Raw genomic sequence first — 15,504 nt, forward strand, 5'->3', positions numbered from 1 at the left:
GGAAGCCGAGATTTGTAGACGGGGTGACCTTTTTGCAGGAGAAAAGTTGGTGGAATGGGAAAACTTACATGTAAAGGTTGGCCCCGGATTAACAAGATTTAAATATTTGCAACTCGTTAGCTGGGCCCGGGAGCTATCCAGGAAAAAGGTTCCAATAGGGAAGAACGGCCTCTTAGAAAAAGAACTGGTAGAGAAACAAGGGGGAAGAAAGGAGGTAGCACTATGGTATTGGACAATATTAGAGGAGGTTGATGGGGATTTCTCTCTTCCTGAGGAGTTGTGGGGCCAAGACATGAGTGTACAGGGCGATCTTTGGACCAGATCCTTTTCCCTTCTTTATAAAACGGTAAAACCAGCGTGGCTGAGGCGAAACCATCTGTTCACAGTACATCGTGCCTATTTCTCGCCACTAAGGCTCTCCAAATTCCTGCCAGGAAAGTGTTGTAACAAATGCCTTCTCCCTGCAGCATCTGATAGACACATGTTCATGGAGTGCCCGCATCTAACGGATTTCTGGGACAAAGTTAAGGTTACCTTGGATTCAATCCTTAAAACATCAATAGTCATCACCCTGCCACTAATAATCTTTGGGCTGGACGATACGGTATCTGGACCAGCAAAAAGGTTTTTATTCTATGCAATCCTGCTTGCAAGAAGGCAGATTTGTAAATACTGGGTTGACTCCAAGGCTCCGTCCCATGCTGACTGGTTAATGTCACTATACGATACATCAAAAGTGGACATGGCCAGAACCTGCAGTAAACGTAATCTTACATTTTGGAATCTGTTGGTGCAATGGAGATAACAGTGATCATTTGAACAGCCCGGGTTTTTTTTTCTTCCCCGGGTCCGATGATTATGCCTATATACTCCATGGACATGGTGGTGGCAGGGCGCAATAATTCGACAACCATCCAAGTCCAGCAGGCAAACAGGTGCCTAAGATGGAGCAATTAAAAATTCCTTGTAATCATCTTCCGCCAGTCTGGTATATTTGTCCTAAACTTGGTCAGGAGAAGGTTCCACTCTGGTTTCTAAAGGACACATACGGTGGTCGGTGCTTATATTTCTCTTTTCGGAGCAAGGGATGGCAAATGAGGACAAAAAAAAAAATATATGTGTATCACATGGCACTTCGAAAAATGCAAAAATTGGCATTTTTGAAGAAATTCGCAAATTACCACCAACTTGAAGTTGGTGGTAATTTGCGATTCCTTTGGGGCAATTAGCAATTTGCTTTTGCTTCAAACATTGCATTTAAGGAATCGCAAATTTTGCGATTCCTTAAATGCAATCGCAAAATAACGAATTTGCAATTCCTTATTTTGCACTGAAATTTGCTACATACATACCATTTTGCTCAAATGAGTTCGCAAAATTGCGGCGTTTGCGAACCCATTTGAGCTTCATACATCTGGCCCTAAGTTTTTTGCATTCAGCTGAAGCCCGGGCTGGGCTTTTTCTCCCCACGCATCACATGGGAAAGAACGGTGGCTGCACCTAAAGTGCGCATGACGCTTTGACCTGCACTCGCAGGCCAGCCAAAGCATGAGCATTTTGCATGTTCTCCACCATGTCCACATTACAGCCTGGGTGGAGAACATGCAGAGCCTGCCACTCCCTGTCTGAGCGCCGAACCACGGCGCTCAGACCAATCACAACACTTCTAATGCAGCATTGTGATAGGTTAGGGGATCCTGACAGGCTGTGGGCTTCCTGCTGAGTAGAGAGGAGGACGGAAAATGAAGAGGCGGCACCCATGGTCGGCAGAGAAAAAGTAAGGGCATTTTTAAAATGATAAATTCCCTCCCCTCCCTCTGTCCACCGCCCCACCTCCCTGGTCGGTAACAGACACTACTGCTTGGAAGCAATTATTTGACTCATATTTGTAGGCAATTGGTGGAGAGGCGTTTTCTGTGATAAGGAAGCAAGCTCTTTTACTTCACAACTTGTGGGTTGAAAGTCTGGATGAAATTCCAATGGGCAACACAGATGGAGAAACCATGAATGCACATGAGCTGTTTTATTGCTTGGGAACAATTTTGGGTCTTAAATCAATGTGGTATTGGACCACTACAAAGTTTTTACAAGAGTTCAAGCAAAAATAGGAAGTTATGTTGCATCTTTAAAAACATTAGCACATATTTGTGAATCTGACATGCTCACTGATCAGGGATCAATTAGTGAGGTGTGCAAAAGGTGCAGGGGAAACCCAAATCTCAAAGAGGCAATGGCCATTATTGAAGGAATGGAAAACACTAGTGAAGAGGTACTTAACAAAAGTGTGCAAAGACAAAAATGTGAAGGGAGTGCGTGAACCGATGAGTGTGATTGACGCTAAGGGTGATAGTTTTGATTTTGTACAACATGGTAAGTTTGTGAATAAAGGTTTTAAAAATACCAATGTAGGAGATAAGATCTTTCAAATAGTCCCAAGTATTTCACTAGCAACTTGCATTAGGTGTGGTAAAAAGGGACATTATGCAAAGGTGTGTTGCAGGGAGAAATCCCATTGCGTGAAATAGATTGATAGTGAAGTTAAAGTAGTCCTGGGCATTAAAGAAGATGGAAGTGTTGGCTGTTAGCCTTTAAGATGCCAGAATGTGAAAATAGAATTGGAGGAAAGAAAGTGATGGTTGTTGCAGATTCTGGTTCACCCTACACAATGTTCGGAGACAAGAATTGGGACAGTATTTTTGGGGAAGAAAATATCAAATTAGTTGCTCCTGACAAAAATCAGGTGGGTTATGGAGGCACAAAGGATAATGTTCTGGGTTACTCGGTCATGAAAATTAAGTTTATGGAGAGAGAAGCTGTGGGCAAGGTGTATGTTGTCAAACATGGGGACAATCTTTTAGGGTAGAGACATCAAGGAGCTATGACTATAAACCTTACCCCGAACTCAACTTAACACATCTTGCTGTCAGATTTTGATTCAGTAAGAGATGTGTCATCTGAATTTCCCCAAAATATTTAAGATAAAGCTAAGGTCGCTCAATAATTTTGAGCACAATATTGTCTTGAAAACAACAGCTGTGCCATATGTTCACAAATTAAGGAAGGTTACAAATATGATAGTGAAACCTCTCATTATTAATTGAAAAGGTTAATAGATTTTGGGGTGATTGGGGAGATAAGTAATCAGAATGTCTTGCCCAAATAGATTTGCCACTCAAGGATGAGAGCAAGTGTGGATTCGTGTAGGTTTAACAAACACATATGGGTAGATCATCAACTGATGTATAAAATCTCTGAAACTCTTGCTATGATCATGGATGCAAAGTTGTTTAGTAGGATGGATTTGACGTCTGCGTAGCATCAGGTTCCTTGTTGTAGACATTTGACATGTTTTTTGGGGAAATCCATCATTTTAAGTTCTTTGTGGGGCATTTACTATATGATCAGATCATTGGCCTTTTCCACTCATTGTTTTTTGTAGGTGTTCAGAGTTTGACTCCACGGTTAAAGAGATGGATAGAAAGGCTGTGCCGGAAAGTAGGGTATGCTTTCATGGTTACCTCCATTTTTGCTGGTGTCATTCTGTTTACTGACTAGTCTGACTGGCATCCTGCTAATCAGGGACCCAGTCTCTGTGCTTCCTCCCTAAATTGGACCATGGTGAGTACTTAGGTTCCCCCAGATTAGCTACTAGTGTACCCATCTAAGTCTCTAGTATACGGTACTAAGGTACCCAGGGCATAGGCACACCATGGGAGACCACTCAAATTGTGACTACAGGTCTGCCATGGCAGCCTGTGTAAGCTTGTGCTAGCACCACTTACGATATATATAGGTTTTCTTATATCTGAGGTCACTACACTTAAAACCTGTAAGTCATACCTAAAGCAAGTCTTTCAATCCTGAAGGCAGGGTGCTTGGTTATAAGTGTGAGGGCCCCTGCATGAGCAAGACACCCCCTACAAACCACGGAGTCCATTCTCCAGGCATTCTAAGTAAATCAGCCATTATGATACATATAGTGGCCATGGATCATTACGCGATGGCCAACTATAAACTGGCTGTAACGAGCCCTGGTATGTTTGGTATCAAACATGTTGGAATCATACCCCATGATTCCATGCACTATGGGGCTCCTCCGAGAAGTCCCTGTGCTCCCACTACCAATCTTCCAGAATCTGACAGCAAGCTAGGGCTGTTGCCAACCACAGACCCAATTCTTCCCTCCTGCTGAGCCAATCTCAAGCAGGGGAAGGTAGCACAATAGATTTCCTGTCACAGGGAGGTGTGGCCATCTCCCAGACAGGATTTAGTGTATTGGGACAGGGTGGGGGCGCTTGCCGGCGCCACTAGACTGCTTTGAAGGGCACATTTGCTGTCCTCCCTGCATGCTCCAGTTAGAACCAGCTCAGGGAGCCTTTGGATTCCGCTCTGGCGCAAAACTGGACAAAGGACATGGGAGTATTCTCACCAATGTCCAGCCCCTCCTCTGGGAGGGACCCCAGAATGGTCCCAACCCTTTCCTTAGGGTACTTAAAGGCTTACCTGTGGGTGACTCTTCAGATTCGTCGTGGCACAAAATTCAGATACAAAACAACTTTGCTTCAGGCGTCTGGGCACTTTGGACCTCGATGGACTTCGCTTAGGAAACCGAGACTGCAACTAGAAGAATCCTGCTGCTCCTGGTCTTGTCGTCTTGCCAGTCTTCTGCATCGTCTGTGCTCCATCCAGTTTCTTCTGTAGGCCGGGGGGGCATCAAAGACACCCAAAGTAATCTCCCTTGGAATGAAGGAGTCACTCCCATGCATCGGAAGGCACTGTAACTAAGCTGACCAGTCTGCTGCTCCTGACTTCCTCCGTACTTCCCAAGGTCCAGCAACACAGGTTGTGGTTCTGCAACCCCCACAATGCCTGCGCTGTCCTTTCATCAGGTTTGAGGCCAGTATCCTTGGTAGGAACCGCTGGAATAGCACCCCTATGCACCGCATTGACTTGCTGTTACCAAGGCTTGTTGACTTCACCAGAGCTCTAGGCGTCAAGAGGCTCCAACCTCCAGCATCTACTTTGACCAAAGTCTTCATCCTCACCACATCCTCTGCACCGCAAGCCGGCATCTTTTGGTGAGCTGCTCGAGGTCCGCTTGCAACTCCTGTCCCTGCTCGGACTTGCCTGCTCGTTTTAAGTCCCTAGGACCTTGCTGGTCCCGACACAGCACCTTTTTCATCTGCCACAGTTCTTGCCGCTGCCAAGGCCGTCAACTCTCCTGCATCGTCTGACATCGATGGGCATTCGTCTTCCTTGCCTCCTGGTGACTCCCGAGTGGCATAGACTCTTTCCCCTCCGCTTGCAATTACATCTCTTCCTGAATCCACCCTTGGATTCCACCAGACCCTTTCACCTTCTTCGCCAGTGGCATCTTTTCTGAAGTCCTCCATTGTGGGCTATGGTGTTTCCCCGACATCACTTAGCACCTATGCACCAGTGTAGGTATCCTGGTTCCGATCCACTGGTGGTGTGACTCTTCAACCCCTCTTCCACAGGGTCCTTCTTGAAAACTGCAACTTTCCAGTTGACTTGTATTGAGTACGCAGCTGTGTATTCACTCTGCACACAGCCTCTGTGGAGGTTCCTGGGTACTTACTGTGGTTGGTTCTTTGAACCCCCAGTGCTTCTAAATCTTCTGGGTTCAGTCTTGACTTTGGTCGCAGTTAGAATTCCACTTTATTAGTTTATGGTTTGGTCTTCCCTTGGCAACCACTGTGTATTTGTGCTACTTACCTGTTCTCGTAGTGAACTAGTTCTCTGTGTGTTTATATCCCCAGACAGGAGATATACCAATGTATTAGTGTGTGTATGATAAATAATTTTTTTATAACTGCACTGTGTGGTTCTTTTTCATTTAACCTACACTATATGATTAGTACTGGTAAAAACAAAAAGCTGCTTCACACTCAATCTGAACTAAGCCTGAAGGTTGATTTTCACAGATACCACTTAGAGAGCTTTCTAGGGTTGTAGAAGACCACTAAAATCACCATAAGGGTTGTCTCGATTAGTACACGGTTCTCCACTTAAATAAGTGTGCCCCATAATAAGCCATCCTCCTACAGGCTGTCCATTATTTTTAGTGTTGAATACATCCCAGGGACCAAATGCAATACTGCTGATTGTTTATCTTGACTTTCTGTTAAGAATGTGGAGGAACCCCTCTGGTTGTGTGGGTTCACGAGAATACCTAGAACATTGATGACTGAATATGCAATGGTTGGTGGTGAATCTTTGACCATTTTGACTGATCTAATCATAAGGTGAGGGTGGCCAATACCTAAAGACATTCCTGATGGTGTTAAGGGATTCTGGACAGCACAAGAGGTGCTTGGTATTATAGAAGGGTACATTTGTAGGGGAGAAAGTGGTATCACCAGCAAGTGTAAGAAAGAAAAGTTATCCATTTGGCACGAGGATCATTTAGGCAAAAATTTTACCAAAGATAATTTGTGAGGATGGTATTGGTGGCCGGGAAAAGGTCACGAGGTGGAAGTTGTGGTAAAAGATTATTGGCAATGTACTAAAATGAGTACAAAGTAACACATTGCTCTCCTTCTACTGATAGGAGTTACCTCTGAACTTTGGGTAAAGGTTAGACTTAATATAGTTAGTCTTTTTTAACTGATGCCAAAGAGTGAGCACCATGTTCTGCTGTTAATAGAATACACATCCAAATGGGTAGTGACAACATGGTGTTTACCACAGCAACACCAAGACAGAGTTTAACAATGAATTTGCTGATGTACAAACTCCTGAGTTCTTGATTACAGATAATGGTGTGCAATTTGTGCGAGTTCTTAGATGGTCATAAGTGAACCCATTCGGTGCCTTCAGATTAGGACTGATGTGGTTGTTCCCTTTGAGTGCAAGGATGTGCCGTGCAGCAGAGTTGAGGGATTCCTTTAGTGGAGCCAAACTGGATTGCAGCAAACCACATAGGGTTGTACTCCCATAGTCTTATCTGGGGATCACTAGAGCTTGCACAGCTGATTTGAGATCAAAAGCAGAGAAGGATTTTAGTTTTCAGACAGTTCATTTGAAAGTTTGCTCTTCTGGTGGCTTATGTGTTCCTAAATGGTGAGATTCTTGTACAATTTTATTCCCAGTGATCATGTGGCATCTATAATGAGCGATAGGCAGTTGAAGGCTGTAAAACGTTTCATCCAATCTTCAATGTCGAGGGATCTTTTTGGTGGAGTAATTAGGAGGAATTCAGTTTTGAGCAAGTTACGTTTGAAGTGGTTTCTGGTCAGCCAGTTTGGGTTTTTTGCAAAGTTGTGTTGAGTAATTGGATCTCCCCAGAGGAGGATATTTTTTAGATGTAGTTGGTTATCATCTGCATACATGTGGTATTGTACATTGGAGAATTGTGATTAAGGCTCCATGAACAGATTGAAGAGTGTAGGTGGTAAGGTGGACCCAGGAGGTACTCCCAAGGTGACCATAGTGGATAGGGATTGGTTAACCTTTATTCTTGAAGTTATTTTGTCTAGGAATGAGGACAGCCCCTGATAAACCCATTCTATGTTCAAGTCAGTCAAGGAGACTGTCATGCTTGACCATATCGAAGGCTGAGGTTAGGTCTAGGAAGAAAGATTAGTTTTGATCTAGTAGTCTGAATGCATCATCAACAGTGTGTGTGAGGACTGTTTCCGTGCTTTGGCCCCGACAGAAGCCGGATTGGAATTGGTCAATAAGGTGGAATTGAGCTATGTGGTTGCATAATTGGATATGGACGCATTTCTCAAGTAGCTTTGCCAGCGAGGGAATGGGTATATTGGACAGAAGTTATCTGGGATTGTGTGGTGTGTTATTCTTAGAATGCGAGTTACCTGCCCTGATATTAGGCAGTCTGGTAGAGCTCCTTGAAGTAGTGAAGCATTCACGATCCTAGTCCAAAGAGGTAGTAGAGAAGTTTTAATCTCATTGACAATGTTGGTTGGTAGAGAGTCGCAGAAGCGATTTGATGGTTTAAGTATTAAGAATGGCATTTTCAAAGGTTTTGAAAGTGTCCCATGAGGCTTTGTTGAGGACGAATACTTCTAGTGCTGTCCGATCCGAGGCAGGAGGTATCCTCAGGTGTTTCATTGGAGTTTGGAAATCACTTTCTGTCTTTATTTTTCAAGTAAGTAGGAGGCAAGTATATTGCAGTTTGGCTGTGGATTAGATCCAATGTGGAGGGGGTTTGGTTGAGTGGATTGATGTTTGATAATTTCGAACAGTTTTCTGGGGTGACTTCTGGCTTTGTCTAATGGAGCTCTGAAGAAATTTGCTTTTGAGTTTCTAATGTTTTTGTTGTAGGCGCTCCTCCATGATCTCAGGTGCTTAAGGTGTTCTAGGAACGGTGAGGATCTCCACACTCGCTCAGCTAGTTTTAGGTTGCATCTGTTCATTTAGGCTCCCATTGTATCATGGTTTGGAGTCTTTAGTAGACAGTTTTTAGCACGAAGGGTGCAACTGTTTCAAAGATCCAGGTCATAACTTTTTGTACTGGTTTGTAAGGTCGCAGACACGTGACACGTCCTCTGGAGGCAGCAGTACGTTGTTGCTGAAGGCTGTCAAATCAGAGGTTTATGTCACAAGTGTTCTTTCTCCATTGTTTGGGTTCTTACGGGGGGGGGGGGTCCTCATTAGTTTGGTGATGCAGTTGTGTTCAGTCCAGTCACATGGAACAATAGGATGGACTTTGCCCTAGCAATGACTAGATCCAAGGTTGCACCCAGGTTGTGCGTAGGGCTGCCACAGATTTGGTTCAGGTTCACTGGGAAGGTTTTTAGGCTATTAACTGAGGGTCATTCCAATGAAGGTTGAAATCTCCTAGGAAGCTTTGGCAGCAGTGTTGCCCTATGTTTGTAGTGATATCTACAGCACTCATTGTGCCACTCACTTAAGTAGCCATTTAAACAGGTCTCAGGCCTGCCATTGTAGCTGGTGTGCATTTTTAAACTGCCAAATCGATCTGGCATAATATACCTTTCACCAGGCCTAAACCATTTTAATACATAAACACCCCCCCTAGGGTGGACCCTAAACAGCCAATCGAGCAGGAAGTAGTGTGTTTAAAAAGTAGACATGTACTTTTAAGTTTAGCCTGGTAGTGAAAAAATCTTCAAATTCATTTTTCACTACAGCAAGACCTCACAGTGTATCACAAAATCACAAAGAAGATTTTGGTATGTACAGAATGAGTGGGTGTGGAGCGGTCACCTACTGTACTTGAACTTCAAGGGAGCAGTCTCAGCAGACTCAAAGGACTTCACACTAGCCTATTTTACCCCCAGACACCTTGGAGCCAAGCCAGGGAAAGCAAACTTCAGAATCAGATTGGGGATGTGGGGGTAGAAATGGAGTTTCTCACAATTCAAAGCTGGCATCAAGTATAAATACTGGACCCTCAGAACAACTCTTCAGTTCACACCAGGACCTGTGGATACTACAGAAGGACTGCTCTTCTGTCTGAGGAGTAAGACTGGCCCAGCAACCAGAGTGCCTCCATGGGTCACTTGGCTGACCTGACGAGCTACAGGGACATAAGATCCAGAGGCTGTCCAGCTGACCTGCTGCGCTGGACCTGTATGAGCATCGCTGGCCTCTGCCAAAGTGAGTCCCTGATCCCCAAAAAGCACCTTGGGAGACATCAGAGTGCCCACTGAACCAACTCTTGCACTAGAGCAACAGCCAGCAACAATAAATCTCTACTTCACCACACAGTACTGAAAGACTGTGGAGACTGCCAACACGAACCTCCAGCATCTACCCTCCACAATGCCAAATCTTTGCGCTACAACCGCCCACAACACCCAGCCTGCACTTCACCTTACAGAGATGAAAATCCTCAAACCGCTCCTTGCGTTCTCCATGAACTCCACTCTTTGCAACAGACTTTAGGAAGTTCACTTTTTCAGGAAGACAAGCCTGGTCCTTGTATCTGGCTTGCACTCCTCGCAGTCGTTCTACACTTGTGATTTTTCCTCCCAGTGTAGCATGACTAGATGCTCGTGAATGGTGCAGTGTTCTTTTAGACGCTATTCTTATCTAAATGTTGGAAATTGCACATCTCTGGACTTACTGATTTGATTTTTCAGTCAAATAATTTATGAAATCTTACTCCATTTTTTAAATTAGTAACTTGTGGTTCACCTCGACAAGAATTGTGATTGTAGATTGAGAAAGGCAACACCCTCCTCAACCAACAACAATTTCTCACAACAGGGAAGAAGTTTAAATGTTATGTTACAGTATTTCTGCATTGTGAATATTTCCATTTTGGTAAGTTTTATTTCTCGGCTGGGGAATTCAATTACTCTGGTTTCTTTGCTCTGTTTTATGAATGTTTTAAGGGGCAGAGGATTTGTTCTGGTTTGTATAATGCTTGGTCTTGAGTGGGTGCTGCTAAAGACTGGAACAAATAATGTCATAAGTTCTAGACTCCTGAGAGGTGAGAACACCAGTTAGGTAATGGGAAGAGGCAGTGCAGTAATTGTCTCTGGATCTGCACTTACTAGTATAAATATCAGGAGTCTCACCTGGTGTGAATGCTTTTTGCAATGGCAATACCTTTAGATCCAAAAAGTACAGCGGATTACAAATACACCATTCTCAAACATTTAGGTGATATTTATTGTTCTTCTGGAGCATATTTAGACATCAAGGTAGACTGTCAGTTTCATCATTTGGACTTTGTCAAGGCTTCCATCTGCCCAATTTGAAGAAGCATACTTATTTTATAGGAAGATGCCTAGGACTGCTGGAAAAAACTGCAATGCAAAAGCAGGAAGGCTTGTGATGCCAATGATCCAAAATAAATTGAAAGTAATGTTCTAAAATAGAAGAGTAACTTCCAAACAGGATTGAAAGAGGTCCCTCTGAAAAGAACTGTTTACTGTCCTGATAGGTAGGTCATAGTCAAGCCATGTTAAGAGTCATTTCTTTGTATTACATGAAGCGATGCAAACCCCCACATAGATGACAATGCTGGTTATCGTGTTTCCTATATACATTCTACTCCAAAATACTGAAAGCAAAGGATCTGCACTCGATCACCCGATTTAATAGCTAGTCAGACCTGTTTATTTTCTCCTGAGGCAGAAGCTGGGAGCGGTTTGAAACGCTGTTCTCAACGTTGTGTATTTTATTGTTATTTTCGCATGCTTTAGGAAACTGAGCAATTTTAGTAACTTACCCTGCTACTTGCTATCTGGCCCATTCTTGCCAAAATCCACTGCCTGCATTTGGCCGAATAGGTGCTGAGTGCCCACAGAGGCTGCCGGTGTGAGCGAGCAGCCATCTTAGGGGAGGCAGTCTAGCTTCGTAATCGCGCTCTTAGTGGAGTATAAAGCAGGACGGTCATGCCTGCGAGCAGTGGACGTGCCGAAGCAGCGCCAAAGGAAAGCCCATCTACGCCCATCAGCGTCCCGGAGGCGCCGGGCGGTGAGCTTCTCAATCAGTCTCCCATTAAGGTGCTCAAATATGCCTCAGCACATCTAATAGCCCTAAGAGGCAATACCAGAGGCTGCTGCCAAGTTTCCCACCAGCTCTAATGGCAACCATTGCTGCACCAGCTGCGGCTGGTCATTGGCCAGCGGTCTCATTGCAGAGGCATCTCCTACTTTGGGAAATTCTCTTAATCAGGATTTTGTTCGAGGGAATTTGCAAAATACTGTTACTAGTACACTCCTTAACACACGGTCCTTATGCAAACATGCTTATGATCTTTTTAATTTTTTTAATCAGAGTCCAAGCCTGCTTGTCTTTTTTTGACTGAGACTTAGCTCGGGCAATATTCGAGCCCAGATATAGTCAATGCCCTCCCCCAGAATTACTATATATTAAGGAAGGATCGCAAAACGGGTAAAGGAGGCTGAGTTGCAGTGGTAGTTGACAAATGTTACACTTGCTGGGCTGATAGTTTATAGCCCCCCTGGCCAGATTGGCTCCTTTTTCGAGGAACTTCATACTGCTATCTCTTCACTAAGCATGAAGTTTAACCACTGCCGGCTCTTAGGTGATTTTAACATCCACATGGATATGGCAGAAGCTGCAGATACTGTTAAGCTTCTGGATGTTACTAATCCTCTGGGTCTTACTCCCTATCTTGCCACCCCCACTCACAATAAAGGTCACAATCTGGACCAAATCTTTTCCACTACTCCCATTTCCGTTGCCACGCCTATACCCGTGCTATGGTCTGACCACGATTTAGTGAAGTTCGACATTTTGTGTGACCAGATCGACAAATAGTGGTTTTAGTCGTCAGGTCATAGCCCCTCGTGCTTTTCACTGCATATCGTCTGATATGCTGGCTCAGTCTTTGACTACATCCTTGCCAGCCTACAGGCGACTTAGAGGCTGATCTTGATCTGTTTCAGACCTGGCTCTCGCAGCACCTTGATGAGTTGGCACCCCCTTCGTGTGGCCCAAAAAAACTGTTTGTGCCTCGGCCCCCTGGTTTACGCCTGCACTAAATGAAAGTAGAAGGCTTTGTAAGAAAGCCGAGAGAGCATGGAGCCGTAACTACGATGAATCATCAAAAGAGGTCTATAGGGAGTGCACTAAGATCTAACAGATATCCTGGAGGGAAAAAAAAAATCTTACTTTGCCAAGAGAATCGAAGCCGCAGCCAACATTAGTAAGGACATTTTCACCATAGTTAAGGAATTTACGTCCCCTTCATCCTTAACAGCCAAGTGCTCGCCTTCGGAACCTTGGGTGACTCAAATAGCAGATTTTTTTGCCAATAAAATCAAGAATATTCAGGCATCCTTTGTGCGATCTGGCCCCCAACTCCCATTAGTCTTTTATCTCCTTCCAATCCTGAGCATTCTTTGCTCACGAATTTCCCGTCTCTCCTCACAGGTCTCATTGGATCTCTTAACCAAATTAAGATCGGGCTCACCAATGGATCCTGGTCCTGCCAAGTTTCTTGCCAAAGTGGCGCATGTTATTAACCCGATTATTAATCCGGTTTTAAATCAATACCGGCTTCGTCCCTCATGCCTGGAAACAGGCCCTCATCCTGCTGCTCCTAAAAACCAGTTTGGACCCCAGCATTCACGTAAATTACAGGCCAATTTCACTTCTCCCGGCCTTTGCTATGGTCATGGAAAAACATGTTCACTCCTCCCTCTCGAATTTTTTGGAGTCGCATGACATCCTCCATCATACTCAGTCAACGTGAGCACGGAAACAGTGTTGCTGGAGGTCACGGAATCCATCAGGGAAGTTTTGGATGTGGGAGGAAAGGCGATGTTGGTGTTGCTGGATTTATCGGCTGCTTGCGATACAGTCCCCCCCACAGCCATCTTCTTAGACTCTATGAGATCAGTTTGAGGGGGATGGCTTTTAGTTGGTTTTGAGTCTTTTCTATCAGACCGCCAACAAACAATCTGGGCCCCTCCGTACTCCGCCTTAGTGCCTCCATTGGAGGGGGAGTTCCTCTACAGGGGGGGGGGGGGGGGGGAGTTCCCCTACGGGGGGGGGGGGGGGGGGAGTTCCCCTACGGGGGGGGGGGGGGGGTTCGAGCCCCACCCTTTTTAACATTTACATGTCCCCTTTGGCAGTGTTGGTTGAGTCCTATGGTGCCCTGATTGTATTGTCTGCTGACGATACACAGCTTCTTTTCACATGTGAAGAGAAAGCTGACTTGAATGGTAAGAATATCAACTGTCTAGGGGCGGTTTTTTCCTGGTTCCAAGTGAATCATTTGAAGTGCAATTCTGATAAATCAGAGGTGCTCTTTTTGGCTGCCCACTGGACCCCTGCTGGAATTCATGGTGGCCGGCGGATATGTTATTTCCCCCCCCCGCCACTCCTATGGCAAAGAACCTGGGAGTGAAAGTGGACAATGGGCTCACTTTCAAAGCGCAGATCCTGGGTTTAGTGGGGCAGTGTTTCGGCCTCCTAAAAAGGTTGAGGAAATGTCTTCCCTTTGCCCACAGGAGGACCACGGTCCAGGCCCTAATAGGTTCCACAGCGGTACAAAAGGGGGTGGTGATGGACGGAGCATCTGACCAAATCAAACACTTACGCCCAGTCAAAAGATCTAGGTTTGATCCATCATCGTTCTTTAGCCCACTCAGACGTGAGTCCCTTGCTCACTTTGCCACTGGATTGAAGCAAGCCCGGCTGAAGACGGCTGTAATGCCAGAAACCGGTCCTGGGAAGCTTGATTCCGGTCCAGAGAAGACATGGCTTGGCAGTTCGGGCTGGACTGTTCCCATGAGGCACAGGGTCAGACTGATTTGCATATGGCCATGTCTGAACTAGGGTGGCGGAGTGAGCTAAAGAACGGTGATGGATTAAACCCAGATCAGTTGACTGAGGGTGAGTGTTTGTATTGTCAACGCTCTGTCCATCATCCCCTTTGGTTTTTCTTTGTTCGCCCTAATAGGTTCCAGGCTAGATTATGCCAACGTGCTATACCTGGGCCTTCCAGAGTATTTTCTTTCACGCCTTCAATCGGTTCAAAACTCAGCTGCTAGAGCGATCTTCGGCCTTAGCCATAGGTCCAAAACTGCTGCCTCACTTAAATCACTTCACTGGCTGCCAGTTTGAAAACGCATCTCTTTTAAGACCCTTACCATGGCAGTTAACCCCTTCGCTGCGGCAGCTATTCTGCCCCAGCGCTAAGGGGCAAGTGGGGCCGCGCGGCAGTCCCGTGCTAGTGACGGAACCGCTCCTCGTCGCGGGTGAGCTGTGCTTATGACGGAACAGTTCAGTCACGGCCCCGCCCGCCTAATAGAATCTTCAGCGCAGGCTTCGCGCCGCGCAGGCGCGAGTGGGCCGTGACGGCACAGTTCCGTCACGAGCATGGGAGGGGTTAAAGCCCTCCATGGTACTGGCGCCCGCTATCTTAGATAGAGAATAGGTTTCTACCTCCCTTCCAGAGCACTACGCTCTGCTGGCACTGGCTACGGTTCCGGCGATTAGGCAAGCTCGCATTGGGTGGGGGGGGGGGGGGGGGGGGGGGGGTCGCTCTTTCAAACGTCTGCCCCCCTCCCCCCAACTGTGGAACAAACTGCCTCTGTCTCTTCGGAAGATTGACGGCCTCCTTGACTTTAGGAAAGCGCTTAAAACATGGCTGTTCGGACAATAATTTCGTTGGTCTCTCTGCTTCTGTTCTCAAGGTCTGATAGCGCCGGGACACTCTGCTCAAGTAGTAACACAACAACATAACCAGCTTACCAAACATCAGAAGGAAAGACTTTGATCAATATGGTTGTGACTTACCAGGCAGATAGAGAACTACAACTAATGCCTTGATGTGACAAAGGCTTTAAAACCTCTCCCTCTAATAAAAACAAGTAGTAACATCTATAGGACTCGCCCTTTACTTACTTAAATCTCCATTTTTTGAAAATAAAAACAAACCCTACTGAGGAAGATGCATCTTCAGTCCCAAGACCTCAAACAAGTGTCCCAATCTACGGATCACACCCAGGCAAGTGGTCATTGAAGTTGCCATTGGGGTTAAGTTACCAATTCTGACAGCTGCAGTAA

The sequence above is a fragment of the Lissotriton helveticus genome, chromosome 7, assembly GCF_964261635.1.
Source record: "Lissotriton helveticus chromosome 7, aLisHel1.1, whole genome shotgun sequence".
NCBI classification, from domain to species: Eukaryota; Metazoa; Chordata; class Amphibia; order Caudata; family Salamandridae; genus Lissotriton; species Lissotriton helveticus.